The sequence below is a fragment of the Sus scrofa genome, chromosome 5 (assembly GCF_054392235.1).
Source record: "Sus scrofa isolate SSC_HxYL_T2T_F1_AM1 chromosome 5, Sscrofa_HxYL_maternal_Yorkshire_Landrace_v2.0, whole genome shotgun sequence".
NCBI lineage: Eukaryota > Metazoa > Chordata > Mammalia > Artiodactyla > Suidae > Sus > Sus scrofa.
Genome location: NC_139387.1, coordinates 96705643 through 96724518, shown reverse-complemented (window position 1 = coordinate 96724518; position 18876 = coordinate 96705643). Strand labels below are relative to the sequence as shown.

Below are 18876 nucleotides of genomic sequence, written 5' to 3'. Positions count from 1 at the left end.
GTGACACAGCCCCCTACGTCCCCGGATACCTCTTCCTCCGCGTTTGATAGGTCAAGCAAGTCACTAAGAGGAACCCAGACTCAAAGCGAGGGGATTATCCTCCCCCGTTTAACCAGGAGAAGAAACAAAGAATGTGAGGCCGTGTGTAATGGCCGATGATGGACTCACATCCGGGTAGCATTTGTTTCACAGAATTTATGCTTCTCCTGGGGGTTCAAGTGGCTTAAAGGACAAATACTAATAAATAGTTACATGTACCAGGACCCTCCTTCGAAGTGGTGCTGTCTTCATGTAAACAAAGATTCTGATGTAAGTCACCCCAGCCGTTTAATGGATGTAAGCCCTCAAAGGGGCCTGACGGTAATCTCATAATATCTAGAAAGAGGACAGTCCTCTGAGTCATTGTGCAAACTCGTTTGTCAAGAGAGTTCAAAGGCACCGTAGATCTTACAGCTGGAAAGGACTCGGAGGCATTACATCATCGTTATCACCTTCCAGAGAGATTTATTGCGCTCCCCTGGGTGCCAGGCCCTGGGAATGCAGAGGAGAATATGACAGAATTCTTGCCCTTGAGACGTAGTTGAGAAAATAGGACTGAAGCCTGAGAGATGACTAGAAACCCACAGAATACGGCTTAAGGGGCACGTACAAGTACAGGTGATGTGTGCGCAAGAAGGCGCAAAGGTGTAAGGAGATGGACTCCCAGGGTTTGGTTTTGTGAAAACAGAATCCAGAGTGTTGGCCGTTTCCTCCAAGTCCCTATGTGACCTGGGTCCCTGCTTCCTCTTCTTTCCTTTTCTGCCTCTCTGGTCCTCACTCACTGGCCTGGCCTCCCCCCTTGAATATACAGACATTTCAGGATCTCTGTATTTGCTCCCGTTTCTGTCTGGGATGCTGTTTCCCCAGGTACTCTTATGGCTTCTTTCCTCACTGCAGTCAGATCTCTGGTCACATGGGCCCTCCTCCAACCTTCCCTGACCCCACCTTGTCCACTTCCTGTCCTTTATCACTGCTGATCTCTGTGAAGCCAGGGCCATTGTTTGTCTGCTTATTGTTGTGTTCTCAATGCCAACAAGAGTCCCTGGTAAATAGCTGGTGCCCAGTAAAAAAGCGGTTGAATGAATAAATGAGGAAGCGAATGCAGACCCTTGAAACGGGAAGCATTTAGCAAAAAGTGGAGCAGGGATGATGATGCAGGCTGCCTGCAAGGTGGAGTGAAAGAGAAATGAATGTGAACTTGATACTTTCATAGATCATCTGTTTCAATACCCTGACGTCAGAGGTCCTCATTTATAACCTGGGGTCCTACAAACCACCCTCTTCTTAGCCGGGAGTGGTAGGCACTAAATTCGGTCTTGACACGGGTGGGGTTCGTTTGGACTGGAGTGGCTAGGTCGCACGCTGGTCTCCTGTTTAGAACGTGCCATTCCTGAAACCTGCGCTGTGCTGTTCCACTTCCTTGTCTTGACTCCTGTTCGTTTTTCTACCTGGAATATCCTGTCTTTTGTCTTGATCTATTGAAATTCCGTATGAATGATCCATTTTCTCCATCGTACTTAATATTTATATGATTTGATTATCACATAAGGACATTCTGCTTCGCCTGGAAGTATTTGTGTACATACATTTCTTTTATTTGAATATAAATTCTTAGAGGGCAGAGCCTGTGTCTCGTTCTTTATGTATCCGTAGGGTACCTAAGAGATTCTTAATAAAAATGTGTTAAATTTAATTGACTGTGAGAAATCAGAGTGCTTCTGCTCCTAATGTAAAATGAATACATATTCCTAGAAATCAGAAGAAGCAAGGCTAAATTAAATTCCCAGGGACATGAAACAATGATGAGGAATCTTCCACCGTGGGTTTTTTCAGGTTGATTTGGTCTGTTTAGCTTTCCCAGACTGCATTCATGATTGGCAGCGGGCCTGTGGAATCAACAGCTTTCACATTTTATTTCAGTTATCTCTCGATGCATAACATACTACCCTAAAATGTAGTGGCTTAAAACACTAACAGTTTATTATTTCTCACAATTTCGTGGGTTGGCCGGGCTCGGCTGAGTGGTTGTTTTGCTCCACGTGGTATTAGCCGGTGTCATCATGAGAGCATATGCTTTCGGTTTTTCAGAGCTTGGCTGGTACCCGAATGTCCAGAGCAGCTGCACTCACAGGGCTCGTGTGTCTCTATGTGGGAGCACCTTTGTTCTCCTCTGTAAGGCCTTCTTTCCTCTGGTGTCTGGACCAGCCTCCGTAGAGCATGGTGGTGGGATTCCAGGCATGCGCAGATGGAGGCTGCCCCTTCTCTTGAGGCCCAGACCTGGAGCTGGCACAGCATCGCTTCTGCCACATTTTGTTGCTCCAAGTGCATTGCAGGCCAGCCCACATTCAGAGGGCGAGAAGTCAGCTTCACCTCTTGGTGGGATAGGAAGCACGCACGTTTCGGGATGGGAGGAATTATGAATGGCAATGTTTACAGACAGTATACACCAGCATGCTTAGATGCTCATTGCCTTTTTCTTTTTGTCTTTTTAAGCCCACACCTGCGGTGTATGGAGGTTCCCAGGCTGGGGGTCGAATCGGAGCTGCCACTGCCGACCTACAGCCACAGCCATGTCAGATCTGAGCCGCGTCTTTGACCTACAGCCACAGCCACGTCAGATCCGAGCCGCGTCTGTGACCTATGATGCAACTTGCCACAACCCTGGATCCTTAACCCACTGAGCGAGGCCAGGAATCGAACCTGCATCCTGATGGACGCTGTGTCAGGGCCTTAACCTACTGAGCACAGTGGGAATTCCTTCATTATCTTTTCGATGAAAAGGAGAATATTATTAGTAAAGTCCCAGGCCTTTGCGTGTTATTTGATCTCTGGTTTTGAGTTGTGAGTTGTTTCTAGGGAGAGGTGCTGTGAACGTTTTGGGGCCTAAGTGAGGAGCAGCCGAAGATGGTCACTGACCGTGCTGCCCTTGTTTTGCTCTCTGTGGGACGTTTACATAGTAAGTTTTCCCTTGCTTTGAGCGGAGATTGGAATCAGAAGCCAAACGATCTGGACTCTTCTCTGGTTCTCTCTGTAGCCTGGGGCAAGTGACTCTAGCAGCAGGGCAGGTGAGCCATGAGGTAGAAGGAAGCAAGCCTGTCGCTCTGGGCTGATGTTATCCTGCTGACAGTGGCAGAGGGAAGCTTGAATTCCTCAGCTGCTGTTTGGCCTCCATCTTCTGTGTCCTAAATGGTTTCTCTGATTCTGTTTTTGCCTCCTATAATTCATTTCCCACGGAGCAGCCAGAGATCTTTAAAAAATGTAAATGGGATCGTGTTATTCTCCAACTTAAAATACCTGAGTGGATTCCCGTCGTACTTGGCATAAAATACAGACTCATCAGAAACTGGCTCCCGTCCCCATCTCTTCAGCTTCCCGTTCGATGACTCTCCTCCCCCTCTTCTTTTCTTTTCCTTTCCTGTTGTTTGTTTGTTTGTTTTTGGCTGAGCTCACAGCACGTGGAAGTTCCTGGGCCAGGGATCAAACCTCCACCACAGCAGTGACCCGAGCCACTGCTGAGCCAGATCCTTAACCCACTGCACCACAAGGGAACTCCTCCTGCCTGCTTTATGTTTCAGTTATATTTTGTTTTGTTCTGTTGCTGGGCCCCCTCAGGTTCATCCCGCCAGCTTCATCCCATCTTAGGGCCTTTATACTTGCTGTGCCCTCTCTCTGGAACACTCCTTCGATTCCTGTGCGGCTGGCTTTTCATCTAAGGCCCAGTCCAGATGACCTCAGAAAGACCTCTCCTCACTCCCAGACACAGTCGTGCACCCGCCACGCTCTTCTCCCTCAACAGTTTGCCTCTTCTTTCCAGCACTGAATCTCCCTGTTTCCCAATATTCTCATGTATAAGATGAGGGTGATTATAACAGAACATATTTCAGGAGTTCCCGTCGTGGCGCAGTGGTTAACGAATCCGACTAGGAACCATGACGTTGCGGGCTCGGTCCCTGCCCTTGCTCAGTGGGTTAACGATCCAGCGTTGCTGTGAGCTGTGGTGTAGGTTGCAGACTCGGCTCAGATCCAGCGTTGCTGTGGCTCTGGCGTAGGCCAGTGGCTGCAGCTCCGATTGGACCCCTAGCCTGGGAACCTCCATATGCTGCAGGTAGGGCCCTAAAAAGACGAAAAAAAAAAAAAAAAAAAAGCAATCTTTATTTTCAGTAGTGAGGAATTGGGGTTGAAAACCATTGATTGAGAGGGAGCTTTATGCTACTTGTGGGCAGAGTTCTAGAACGGATGATTAAAAGGATGGTTTGTGAATGCTTAGAGCAGTGTTGTTTGGTAGGAAACTGGGGCACCCTTAGAGAAAAGAGGCTTGGCAAAATCAATTGTTTTTTTTTTTTTCAGGTCACCACGTAGTTTGGTGGCTGAATTGAGGCGAGAATAAACACCCCCTGATTCTGTTCCCGCAGGGTTTTCAAACTGGGATTTTAGAGTTCTTCCATTTCTATATGCAATAAAATCTTTTTTAATATATTTTTATTTTGAGGCTACATTGGAAAAATAAGGCCACTTTTGCAGAGAGTCTCTCAGTTGGGAAACACCGACCCCTGGAGGTTCGAGGATGTGGTCTCAGGGGTCGTGAGATTTGACTCCCCTCCCCACTCCTTTGAAAGCGGTCAAGACACTTGGCACTGTGATGTTTGCCAGCTTTCCTGGGTACCCAAACAGCGCCTGTGGCCCGTCTAAGGAAACAGCACGCTCTTCCATCAGCCCTGTGGTGTCCTGTACAGCAGCGTCCAGCGCTCGTGGCTGTTGCACAGCGCGAAGGTGACTGCTCCACACCCATGTGTCCCGCGGCGGGAAATGCAGCCCGGATTTCAAAGACTTAGTACCCCAAACGTGAACTATTTGCGATTGTTTACTTTGAGCATCTCTTGAAGTGGTAATATGTTTGGTCTAATCTAAAATGTATTATTGAAATTAATTTCACCTCATTTTTCTTTTTAAAAATGTGGCTGCTGGATCACTAGAAAACTTAAACTTCTGTATGCGGCTTGCGTTATTGGACGGCGCTGCCTTAGAACCCGGCGCCTCTCTCAGGAAGAAGTGGTGAGGAAGTGGGGGCACGTCCGTGTGCAGGCGAGGTGACAGGACAGCTCCCCAACCGTTGGGCTGGTTCTCATTCGTAAAAGAGATTCTCCGTGTTGCGTGTCTCTCAGAAGGTGGAAGGAAGACAAATGGATAGAAATGTTAGGTGCATATAAGAAAGACCTTTCTTTTTTCTTTTTTTGTCTTTTTGCCATTTCTTGGGCCGCTCCTTTGGCATATGGAGGTTCCCAGGCTAGGGGTCCAATCGGAGCTGTAGCCACCGGCCTACAACAGAGCCACAGCAACGCGGGATCCGAGCCGCGTCTGCAACCTACACCACAGCTCATGGCAACACCGGATCCTTAACCCACTGAGCAAGGGCAGGGATCGAACCCAAAACCTCAAGGTTCCTAGTTGGATTCATTAACCGCTGCGCCACGATGGGAACTCCAAAGACCTTTCTAAAACAGTTGTCCGAGTAGGTGTGGGCTCCTTCTAGAGCCAGTGCACCTCTCATCATTATGCTTTATTCAAGCAGAGGCTAGATAGCTGCTTAATAGGTCATTTAGAGAGAGCTCAGGGGGGTTCAAATGAATTCCCCTTCCAGTCCTGAGATTCTGATCCTGAAATGAAATCCGGCCGAGGGCTGGTTGTCTAGAAGTTTGACATGGATGGAGTCTGTGGGCAGGAGAAGAAACAGAGTTTCCTTCACTCTTTGTGTCCTTTTCCTTTAAACTTTCATGTGACTGTTTTTTGAGGAGCTTGGCTTGGTTACAGAAAAACGTTTGCTTCTCTAAGCCCAGTGAATCTGCTGAGCACTGCGTCAGTCTGGCGTCTGCTTGCCAACAAGTCAAGCAAGCAAACGAAACCCACCAAACTGACAAGGGCAGAGTAAGGAGAGGCGTTTTACTCTTATCACAAGAAGTCCGGAGGTCAGCTGCTTCTGGCTTAAAGGCATCAGGGCACGTCTCTGTGCTTGGCTTTTCTTCTCCTGGCGGTTGGCACGGTGGCTGCAGCTCCCAACACTGCATGTGTAGGGCCAGGAGGTAGGGAAAGGGGCAGCCCCCCCTGCATGTGCCACTTCTCTCCGGAAAAGCAGTAGATGCCCCGGCAGTCGCCAGCACACTTCCGCTTTTGTTTCGTGGGCTGAAACGTTCGTAGGGCTTCTCCTTGTTGCAAGTGAAGGTTTGTTCTTTCAGCCTCTGGGCTGGAGACAGTGCAGGAGAGGGAGGTTGGGAAGGGCGATCATGGGAGCTCAGAGAGCAGGGTCTGCCCAAGGTTAGTCTCAGGTGTGACACAGAGGGCGCCACGCCCCGATCACATTCAAGTGCTTTGGAGTCAAAAGTTCCTAGGGTCCCCTCTTTTCCTTTTCAAAATTCTTTCACCAGGTGGTTTTAGTTGCCACGGGTGGGTTTTGCCTAGGTTGAGTTTTATTAAACAACGTCTTTTTAGAGATGAGAACGCTGAGGACCCAAGAGGTTCGCATCTTTGATTCTTACCTAAGTGACTTGTAGGGTAGGACCGAGGCTTCTCACTTGCCCTCCCCCTCGCCGATTCAGTAGCAGGGAGAACACATCCTCCGGATAGGATAGGGCACACTGGACAAAACGGGCACTGTCATGGATCTTTTTTCATTCTTTTTAGGGCCGCACCCGCGCCATGTGGAAGTTCCTGGGCTAGGGGTCACATTGGGGTTGCAGTTGCCAGCCTATTCCACAGCCTTAGCAGCAACGGATCTGAGGCACATCTGTGACCTATACTGCAGCTTTCGGCAAGGCCAGATCCTTAAACCACGGAGCAAGGCCAGGGGCTGAACCTACATCCTCACAGAGACGGTGTCGGACTCTTAACCTGCTGAACCACAACGGAAACTCCACTATCTTGGATCTTTCTATTTATTTATTTTTTTTGTCTTTTTAGGGCCGCACTGTTTTTAGGGCATATGGTAGTTCCCAGGCTAGGGGCTGAATCAGAGCTGTAGCCGCCAGCCTACGCCACAGCTGCAGCAGCTTGTAGGGCCAGATGCGGCCAGATCTGAGCTGCATCTACGACCTACACCACAGCTCACGGCAACGCCAGATCCTTAACCCACTGAGCGAGGCCAGGAATTGAACCTGCATCCTCCTCATGGATACTAGTCAGATTTGTTTCCGCTGAGCCATGATAGGAACTCCTATCTCAGGTCTTTTTTAATGTAGATTTGGACATTTTGCTTATACTACAAAAGAATTTTAAGTAAATGAAGGTAACATGTATGATAAGGACCCGTCTTACAATTTTTACATTTTTCTCTCCCTTAAAGTGTTGTATTTCCCTATCAGTGTTCCCTGTGCTTCTGTTTTTAAATCAGTGGCCCATTATGGGTATCAGTGGAATAATACATGTTTAAGGATAAAAAAGTTTTGTTTGGTTTTTTTTTTTTTTTTTTTTTTTGGATAAAAAAGTTTTAAGCCACCATGATTACTGGCAGTGTTCAGCTGAGTATCTATTATCACCAACTGCTACACTCTCCTTGGAGTTGTGTGGTCTCAAACAGTTCTGCTTTGAAGGAAAAAGTAGTATTGGTTGATTGAAAAGATAAAAATTGAACCAGATTCCACTACCTCCTTTAAAGACTTACCCGCCCCCCTGTCACCCCCCACCCCCGTGTCTTGCCCCATCTCTCGGGTAGAACCCCCTGTGAACTACTTTGGGAAATGGTGGTGATGGCAGTGGTGATGGTATTTTGAGAGCAAGAAAATAAAAGGTTGGAAATATATAAGGAATTCCACTTTGGCCGAAGACGAGAATTGACTTGAGTTTCTTAAAAGCAAAATGAGGTTGGTGTGTAGTAGTGGAAAGAATTTGATCTATCAATTCTAAGGATCCATTGTGGGTTGAGCAGCCAGGGACATGTATTTTTGACCATTTAGTGGCAGAGAATTTGCACAGGAATCTAGCTAGGTGTGGAATGCCTCCTCTGTCTCTCCATCCTTAGGTTACATATATACCTCTCTCTTAATCCGCAAAAATCTCTCCCTGTGAGGTAGGTATTTCCTCCCTTTTGCAGAAGAGGAAGCTCAGAGAGATGAACTTTTCCAGGATTTGCAAGCTAAGACATCATATGGTGCTGTTATTTAAACCCAGGGCTGACTCCAAAACCTGTGACTCTCCTACTGAGTTAATCTGAATGTTTGCAAAATCTGCAGCTAATTGTGTCTGTGGTTAATGTTCTTGAACTGGCAACAAGTAAATCATTTAGCTGTTTAATGACTCTCTCAACTTTGTTGGGCTTATTTGAGACCATGTATTATTTATTTAGGACAGTCGTGTATTTTTATATTTAATTACATATTGGATTTTTCTTAGGTCTTGCTTTTTGTATTGGAGAACCAAGCTCTACTAATACTCATTCTGGAGGGATACCTCACTCAGGCAAAAATCTTATTCGGATAAATACATACATGACATGACAATAAAGAACTACAAGTTATTATTTTTCCCTGTTTTCCGCTTTGAATCTTAGCAGGTAGAAGTTTGGTTTGCACAGCAGGAAAGAACAAGTAGCAACTTTGCGAATTGTGGCCTTTGAGATTAGGCTGATAAAAACAGTGTACTACAGTACACCAGTTAACAGGAGGGACTAGAGCTGTTGCCGAAGACATAAGAAGGTCTATTGTAACCGAAAGAGTAATCTTTGGCATTTGGCCATCTCGGTTTCACGATAACGTGAAGAAGCAGGAACCTTGGAATTGCTTTTCTTTATATTCCATTCCTGGCTAATTACCCACCCATGCTTAGATTTTGAAAGGTCCTGTTATTTTGTGATTGCGTCTTTCAGCAGCAACTCTTATTATCCTATTATGCAATTTGTCTCATTTATGACGCTCAGGTGGGAAAACTTTCAGGCTCAGCAATCAAAAAGATCGCTATGATTGAGTATTTTGTGATGTTTTCACTTGTTCTGCTGTTGAGCAAGCAGGGTTCAAGGCAGGTGAATTCTTTCCAGATGTGCTTTTGAATAACTGGATGGATCCCTGGGGTCGCTTCAGGATAACACCAGTGACTGCGTATCCGCGCCGCCCTCATCCGTGCACAGCTTCCTGCGGTCACTCTGCAGAGGGCTCTGTAGTTAGGGGATGATTCCACAGCTCATACCGAACCGAGGAGGATGGGTAAATGGTCCTCCCAGCAGTGCATCCCCGAACTTTCCCGGATCTGCTTATTTGGGTACTAGAACCTGCCACTGTCCAGGAGACACACAACAGTTTTGCTTTCATTTCCTTTGTTACCATTTTAGGCACGAAAGGGAACTGTTTTCTCCCAGAACGTCATGTTCCTGTGTAGACATGCGTGATAGCCCTTTATGGCTTCAAGGAGTCTGGAGCCAGGCCCCCTAGTAGCTGAAGCTTTCATGACTCAGCCTGACGCTGATGACCTTCTCCCGAGGTTATTGGGGGGGGAGGGCATGGGAAGGGTGGTCCCTTGACCCACAGTGCCCGGCCCCCTGGGCTCAGCCACAGACAGCAGGAGAACCCGCAAGTGGGCAGGGTTGGCTGCCGTGTCCCGACATGGAAGACAGAGCACGCCCAGCCCTGCGTTAATGGCCCTCCTCAGGTCTGGAGGACTCCACGCAACGTTAGGTGTGCCAGGCAAGTTCAAGGGAGAAATTGGGACCCACCTTAGGGGTTGGGGTCAGCTCTTTATGAAACTGCCTGACAGTACTCTCTGCTCTTGGAGGAGGACTTTGTGTGGTTCTCTAACGTAGAACTTAGGGTGCTAGGTCATGCTTGTCTGTTTCCTTTTTTATCGCCCCTGTAAACTGTGAACCCTTGAAGTCAGGGATCGTATCTTATTACTGTTTTAATACTCAGTGCCTAGTGCATGTGATGTGTTCCATAATTTTTTTTTAAACTTAATGGATTTTATTACATTTATAGTTGTACAATGACCATCACAACCCAATTTTGTAGCATTTCTATCTCAAACTCCCAGCCCATCCCCACCCCCACCCCCTAGCCTGTCTCCCTGGAAACTGTAAGTTTTTCCAAGTCCGTGCGTCAATATGTTTATTAAATAAATGAAATAATAGTGTTCAGGCCCTTTCTTCCGCGTGGTACTCCAGCCCATCCAAGGACAGAATTATATCAGAAATGACACTGGTTATCCTCAGTCGGTACTCAGACTGATGAGACCTAGTAGCATAGATAGGAGTAGAGTTGAAAAGTAAAGGTGATTATACCATACGTAGAAATAAACTTCATAAGAATTGAAGTTTATGTGAAAAAGACTTCCAGACTTAACTGAGGCTTATTATAGATGAACACTTGGATAAATAGGGAAACCTATCATGTGTGTTGGTGAGAAGAGTTAATATAATAAATGTATCAGTATTGCTTTTGTTCACAGGAGTCTAAAATTTAATGCTGTCCCAACAGAACTTGCGATGGGATGATGATTCTGTGGAACTTGATAAAATAAATTCAGGATAATATTGTTTGAGACTAGTGAAGAATGCAAAGTGGGAGATTTTATCTCATCAAGCCTCAAGACATTATAAAATATAGTAAATAAAAACAAAATATAAAATAGATGCCAGTATAACCTGAATTTCAAAACTTGATAAAGACATTATAAGGAAAAAAATACAGACTTCATTAACGTAGATGTAAAAATCCTTAACAAAATATTAGCAGGTCGAATCTAGTAAAACAGAAAAAGGATAATCATCATTACCAAATGGAATTTATCCCAGAAACTCAAGGTCAGCTTAGTGTTTGAATGCCAGGGTAATTTATTATGTTAATAGCATAAAAAAGACATTAGAGTGGAAATGAGAATTAGTCTAAAAACAGAGCTAAGTATCCATATGGAAACCTGGTCCTAGTCCACAGTCCCTTACTTGAAACAGTGGGGCCAGACCTGTTTCAGAATTTAAGGTTTTAACAACATCTCATAGTCAAACATTTGTTTATTTCCACAGCAAAACTCATTAATAGTGACACTAAATGGAATAAAGACAGACTAGAAATAGCATCAACATTACCTCAGGTAAGGCTTGGCCACCGCATAATTTTGGCTCCAAACATAAAAAAAAAAAAAAAAAGAAAGAAACAGAAAGTTCTTTGTTTTTAATTCTCAGGGAAGGAATTATCCACTTTTTTACATAAAGTTGGCACATTTCAAATCAATGATGAAAGGATTTCTGAGGAGTGTTGGGATTACATACTAGTCATTTAAGAGAAAAAGAAAGTTAAATCCCTACTTTATAGCAGAATTAATGATTTATAATGAAAGGTTTTACTGTTAAAAATTAAAGAATATGAAAGTAAGAATAAAATGTGTATCGTCTTTTATTTCTCGTCTTGAGATCGTGAAGATCTTTGTAAGTGTGACACCAGTGACAGAAACTAAAGAGTTAAAAAATAAAAGAGGTTAGATTTAACTATGTAAAAATTAACTTCTGTGCAGCAAAGAACACCACAGTAAGGTTCAAAACGAATGCCAACGTGGAAAAAATGTTGGCATCATATGTATCGTAGCCAAAGAGTCTTTGCTCATAATTTATTACAAACCCTTACCAAGGAATAGACAAAAGATGAATTCTCCAGGACAGAAAAAGGACCAAGGATATGAAAAGGCAGTTTGCAGGAGAACAGATGCAAATGGTTGCCAATCCTCTCCTGCCCCTCTGACAGAGTTTCGACTCCTGCAGCCACTGCAGCCGCTGCCATCGCTGCCCCTAGCAGCCGCCGCTTACTGAGTGTTTATTGGGTGCCAGGGTCTGCGCGAAGGGCTTTCCATGGAATGCTGGAGAAAGTACCGAGCCAGGTGTCATTATTCACATTTTGCAGTGAGGAGTATACCGCTCAGGGAGTCAGGGCAGCTTGTCCTCAATGCCACACGTTTAGCAGGGCTGTCGTAACTCGGGACTGTTGGCCTCTGAAGCTCTTGCTTTTCAGTCGACACTGACTTTCTGCCTCTATCTTCCAATGAACTTATGAAAAGAAAACGCAGAGGAAAGCAACCTGAAGGCAGCATTTGTTTTGTCTATCAGATTGGCAGTGATTTACAAAGAATACTCATTGCCAGGGGAAGGTCAGGATGTGGCGAAGCCTGTACATTTTTCTGTTGCTGGTGGGAGTGTCAGTTGGCAGGATCCTTCTGGAAAGCAGTTTGGCAATATGTATCAAAAGCCACATCCTTTGACATAGTATTTCTACTTCTAGGAATTTATCTGGAGGGATTAATGTGACAAGTACTTGTATGTACAGGGATATTCAATTCAATATTGTTTATAAAAGCGCAAGGTTGAAAAAAACCTTACTTGTCCATCAATGAAAGATTGGTTAAACTCAGTTATGGGAGAATTGAATGATGTAGAGCCATATTTATTAATTTTTGAATACTGTCATGTTCTAATTGACGATTGGATGGAAAAATACAACAAAACAAAGCATGTTGCAAAACAGCACATGTGGCACAACTCTGTATTTGAGAAACTCACTGTGTTTATATATCCATAGATGCCAAGAAAAAAGTCTGGGACACAGTGTTGACAATGGCGTAATTATAAATGATTTGTTTCCTTTATATTTTTCTGCAATATTTATTGATTTATTTTTGCTGTGCACGTATGCTCTGGTTTTTAAGATGTACTTAAAAATACATGTAATTGTCCCGTGCCGATAGAACATCCCAACGTGAAGAATGAGCACAAAATTTGCGGATTTCCTCCAGGTCTGTAAATTGACTTGGCTCTTGTTAAGGGGTATTGAGGTACTTCCTGTACTTAGATTTTGCTCTTGGAGAGTTTGACACAGGCGTGAGTTTACGCATACACCTGATTTCCCATGTGTTTTTCTGAGAATCGCCAGACTTCTTTTTCACTGATTGTGTTTAAAGACATAGTTTGCCAGCTTTTTGGTTTGCAAATCCAGTCAGTGTGAAATTGATGTGAATAAACTTTTTAATAGATAAAAGGAAGTCCTCTTCATGTTTTGCTCCATCAGTAGATCCACAAGGTCAGGTTTCCTTATTGGGCTGACACTTTCTTAATAACAAGTGGAATTTTGAAAAGTAGTCTCCACAAATGTAGCTGAGGAGTCCTTTCTAAACCTGGAAAGGTCTGTCCCTGAAAGGAGATGTCTTAAAAAGCTTGATGTAAGCTAGAGTTTACTGTGAACCTGTGACAACTCACACATGGCACGTAGGCTGTTTGCACAATGATTTTGAACATCTTTCTAAGCACTCAACATTATTTAATGATGAGAATTATGGACCAAGTAGTGTACAGTTTGGCGATGTTTGAAGATGTAGAGATTTGAGTTCCATTTGACCGAACTGGCAGTTTAAGCAGTAGATGTTTAAAGTGCTTGCCAAATGAAAAAGGAAAACACTTGTAGTGAAAATGCTGGTCCTCGTAGAGAGTTTTCAAGGCCATTTGGGGCAACAGAACAAGGCGACAGTCCCCGGGAAAATGGTTCATAATGGGCTTTTAGAGACAGTGTCTTAATGCGGTAATTATTTTAAATGATCTTTAAAGCAGTTTATTGACGCTGTTCTTCTGTTTTGGCATTCTCTTTCAAAGGTGTACAGGTTACACTGAGACTGTTTGAATAGAGGGACTCTTACATAGCTGTTCAGAGGGTACCTTTGGGATTCAGGCAGACCTGGGTTAAAACCCAGGCTCCATTACATGGTAGTTTTTTGACCTTTGCAAGTTACCCAGTCTTTCTTAGTCTCTCTCAGTTTCTTCATCTCAAAAATACCAACCTTATAGGGCTATTGAGAGGATTAAATGAAATAAGTTTTGTAAAGTGCTTTGTAGCATCTGACACATAGTAAATGCTCAGGTTGCTCTAATTATTATGTATTGTTCCACGTCATTTAGAATATTTGGGATAACAATATGCGGTATAATGGAAAGAATTCTGTAATACTGTCTAACGGACCCACATTCGAACCCAGGCTGTTCCCCTTAACAGCCCCATAATCTTGGGCAAGCACTTATGTGCTGAGCCTGAATTTCCTCCTGCATGAAATGGGGTCCCTGGTGCGTACCTTGTCCGATGTTGTGGGGATTAGAGATGACAGGCCAGGTGTCACCCTCTGTGTTTGGAGCAGAGTAGGTGTTCAGTAAGTGGGAACTACTGTCATTGCTGTAAAAGCTCATAAATATCAAAGGACAGCTTTGGGTTTTTTTTATATTTTTCCTCCTTGCTTTTTACCTTTAGTTTCAGTTCTTTAAAAAACTGGATACATCTAAGAATATAAAAAAAACTCAAGAAGTTGCATAAAATGGATGATAATACTACAAAAAGACCAAGACTCTGAAGTGATGGGTCGTGTTGGAGAAGGACGTGTCATCGGGTCTGGCCTTGGGGCCCTTGTCAAGGACCAGTCTCTCAGGAAGAAGCTGCACGAAGGGCAGTGGTTTCGTTTCTCACAGTCTCCCTCTGCCATTTACTGCGCTGAGGACGTGGGTGTCATGGGCTTTGGATCTTGTGCTGGCTGGCCCACTGGCTGGTGCTCTAGAACAGCTGCTGGAAGTGCCCAGTGCACTGGGCGGTGGGGGAGGCCTGGCTGGCTGGCCGGCAGTTAGGATGATGTGCTAACAGTTTCTTCCGTGGAGGCTGCCCTGCCCGGGTGGGCTGTGTCCACACCTGTACATCTTGCTTCATATTTGCACGGTGTGATGCTTGACGTGATCCATTTGTCTGCGTGTCCTCCCTCCCTCCCATCCCTCCCGTCCACCCACCCTTCCATCCATCCATCCATCCATCCATCCATCCATCCATCCATCCTCTAAGCGCTAGTTACATCCATGAACAAAACAGGCAACATTCTTGCCTCAGGGAACTTCCATTTTAGAGATTCAAAGCATTTTCAAATGTCGGATGTATTAGCTCATTTGCTTTTTACAAGAATGTGAGTTTTGAATTTTCTAGTACTTGCATTTGATAGATGAGGAAATGGAGATATTTTGAGATTAAATGACCTCCTCAAGATAGTCGTCATTGAAGGACAACACAGTCTTTTTCATACGTGGTGTAGCACTCTTTCTTCGGTGACACTATGCTTTCTGTTCTAAATACGCTTTCCTTTATCAAAGCACTTCCTCCTACTGTTTTCTTCCTGATGCATCAGTCCCAGGTGGCCGAGGGAATCGGTGCTCAGTGGACGAGCTTTATCTTTTCGGTGCATTCATGCTGCTCTTAGGGTGAGATTTGAATCCAGAATGTCCCCGACAGTGTCCTGCAGGGTCTGGCTGTGCCACCTTCCCTTATCTTGGGACACTTTCCCTCTTATAACCTGTCTTCCAGACACACAGGCCTTCTTTCCTCGCCTTGGAAGGTTGTGTTCTTTTCAGCTTGAGGCCTTTGCATGTTCTGTTCCCTCTGCTTGGAATGCTCCTCTCTGTTCCTCTTCCTGGTCCCCCACACCCACCTTCATCAGGTTTTACCCAGCTCACAGATCTCAGCTTTAATGCCACTTCTGCAGGAAGACCTTCCTAACCCCGCCCCCACAGCCAAGGTCAGATCCCTGTGCCATGCGTACTTTCTCATAGCGTCCTGTGGGTTTCCTTTGTGATAAGCCCATCACAGCCCATGGATTGGTTTGCTGCTTTCCTCCCCTCTTGGAATGGGTAGAGGAGAAGCTGGACGAGGGCAGGAACTCTGGTTATCTTCCTTCCACGACTGTGTCCTCTGTTAGCACTGGACCTTGTATGAGATGCTCCCCCCAAAAAATGTGGGTAAATGAATGAATTAATACCCTAGCAGACAGAACCCAGAGTGGCTGGAGCAAATTTGTGTTTTGTTTGATTTCGCTTCCCTCTAAAATGTCATTCTGATAACGAAGGCAGCTTGTGAGATGGTGTAGATGTCTCATGTTTTACTAATGTTTAAGTAAGGATGAGAAGGCAGTTACTGAGATCTGGGAGGTGAGTAAAGTGGGAGTAAAAAGTGACAAACTGGGGAAACCAAATCCGATACAGAGCCTGGGAGAAAAGAGAATAAACCCAGTTATTTGTTTCTGCGTCTGTTTGCCATGAAACTTTGAGCAGATTGACATCCAGCACCAGAACTTGTTTGTGTTTTATGTTCTAAAAGAAAGAACAGTGCCCGGCTCACAGTAGCTGTTGAGTAAATGTTGAATGAATGAATGAAGCACCTCTTACCTTTGAAGCTGCCTCCCTGAGTCCTTAATGCTGATATTAGAAATAGGAATAGTATGATTTATAGAAAGAATACTGGATTTAGAACCAGAGAGACGTAGGTTTACAACCGCATTGCGAATGGGAATAATTCTGCCTACCAAGTGGGCTTACTGGGGGGCTGGTGTATAAAACAGCTGGCAGGTGTAAGAGGTACTCCAGAGATCTTAGCTCTCCTTTCTGCCTCCCTCCCCTTAGTCTCATCCCAGAGAAACTTCTGAGGATTGTGGCACATAAACTGTGAAAAGAGAGAGAGAGAACCTCAAAGGAGAATCATGGCAGCTGAGCTGTGCCGTGAATCAGTGCATGGCCCTCGCATTTGTCAGGGCAAGTGTGACGCTGGATGCTTCAAGAGCCGTGCAGGACATCGTGTAGGGGTTGGGAAATAATGTTCCCATCAGGCTTGACTGTGGTCCGCCTATTACTAGAAAAAGAAACCAGACTGGTCTCTAAAGTCCTTGGGTTCAGAACTTTCCATTTTGACCTCTATCATTTATGTTTTTCTCGTCTTTACTTAAAATATCACCTAATCCCAGCTCTTCCTCACATTATTTCTTCTACTAGTTCTGTTTTGTTCTCCACAGTAAATTATCTCTTTATTTCCCTCAGAGCCATTTCAAATACTTTTTTTTTTTTTTTTTTTCTATTTTAGGGCTGTACCCTCAGTATGTGGAGGTTCCCAGGCTAGGGGTCGAATCAGAGCTGTAGCCTCTGGCCTACACCACAGCCACAGCAATGCAGGATCCAAGCCTCGTCTGCGACCTACACCACAGATCATGGCAACGCCGGATCCTTAACCCACTGAGCGAGGCCAGGGATGGAACCTGTGTCCTCATGGATCCTAGTTGGGTTTAACCACTGAGCCAGGAAGGGAACTCCTCAAATATTTTTGATGGCCAGATGGAAAGTATGTTAAATTTTGGTAGATCTAGCAATTTTCTGGAGTTACACACTGATTTCTTTTAGGATGTGACTCGGTAACCCAATTATTCTTCCATCCCCCAGCTCCCACCCCCATCTAATTATGATATAGAGGACAGAGAAATGTGACCAGTTTTTCTTTTTCTTCTGAGGCAAGAGCAGGAACAGATGGTTTCAGACTATAGCATGATGACTTCGGATCAACCAGGCTTATTATGTTTGAAAGCTAGAAGTCATTTTACAGCCACATCGGGTTAGTCTCGTTTATAGCATATACATATATGGGGTTTTTTGGTGCAAAATATGCAAGGCAGACACTGGAGATGCAAAAACAATTGGTTCCTCAAGGCATCAGCAGGAGAGACAGCCACATGAACAAAGATACAGTGCAGGTATATGCACAGTGGCACGGGAGACAGAGATGGACTTGGATCTGGGACAGGCCACCTATTGACAACTGAATTAGACGCTAAGTGGCTACGGTTGGAGAAGGTATTATAAGTGGAGGAAGAGCGCATGGAAGGACGCGGAGAGGCAGACCAGCATGGCAGGTGCAGGGCAATGCCAAGTAATTAGGTATTGCCGATTGGCAAGTATGAAGGCCGTTGTGAAGTCTGGTCATGGCAGTGCCCAGTCAGGTTGTGGAATCTTTCTTCGTAGTTTTTTTTTTTTTTTTTTTTTTTTTTTTTTTTTCCTGCACCCACAGCATATGGAAGTTCCTGGACCAGGGGATCGCATCTGAGCTGTAGCTGTGACTTACCCCAGATCCTTAACCCACTGCATGGGGCCCGGGATTGAACCTGTGCTGTTGCAGGGACAGCACCGACTCCTTAAGCCACTGGGTCACAGCGGGAACTCCTCTTGAAAATCAAAATAAGGCATTTATGTCTGCCTGGGATGGTTTGGGTAGTCTTTTTGCCAGAGGTAGAGGCAAAAACTATATATGTCAGAGAAGAGTCAATGACTGTTCTGTAAACAGTGAAATTGCATTAAATGATTTCGAAGCTAGGACTCTTCTGGGATGTATGGGTTCCCAAGTCACCCAACGAAGGCCCTCTGTCGTGGAACTCCACTCCCTCTTTGTGAAATACACGCATTCATAAAAGACGGTGCAAACTCAGTGTCCTCCTGAGGACTGTTTCCTTTGGGGGACTGTTTCCTTTCAGAGCAGAGGTGGTTCCCAGGGGATCAGCGTAAGAGCCAGACGAACGATGGAGGCTGGCCTCTCCTGGGCTCCTCTTGGCTGCCCTGGGGGTGAAAGGGAACCTCGGATGTTGTCTACGTTTAAATCATCCGTGTCGCCTGGTTCCCGGCCTTCCCAGGAACTGGGTAGTCAGTTTCTAGTTCTCAGAACTGGAGCAGGACTGCTGTGCTTGCAGTTGCATGCTTTTTATGGAACAGGGAATGTTGTTTAGGGAATTTAGGCAGCTGGAACCTGCCGCATTAGCAATTTGGACTCAGGAAGGATTTCGGACGGAGAAAATAAAGCTTATTATATAATTTCATTAGGGTATTTAGGAGGCCGAGAGGGAGGAGCTGAGAGTATTATGAAGGCAAGCAGGAGCGTTTCACAAACAGCTCCCTCCCTCTCTTATTCGTGTTTTACTGTAAGAGTGGATTTAAATAGGGGGATCACGTGGTGGCCCATTTTGCAAAGGGCAGTCCTGTTCTGCTGTTTCTTAGCTGTT

At 45.0% G+C, this 18876-nt stretch overlaps 1 protein-coding gene and 1 long non-coding RNA gene across 17 annotated transcripts in view; both read left to right on the top strand.

Moving 5' to 3' along the window:
- The window catches only part of CRADD (CARD and death domain containing adaptor protein), a 182025-nt gene that overhangs the window by 29263 nt on the left and 133886 nt on the right, over positions 1-18876 (top strand). The window lies entirely within an intron of this gene.
- On the top strand, positions 4193-10638 carry LOC146403568 (uncharacterized). Its single transcript, XR_014804405.1, has 2 exons — positions 4193-4441; positions 5315-10638. It is a non-coding gene; the product is annotated as an uncharacterized LOC146403568 (long non-coding RNA).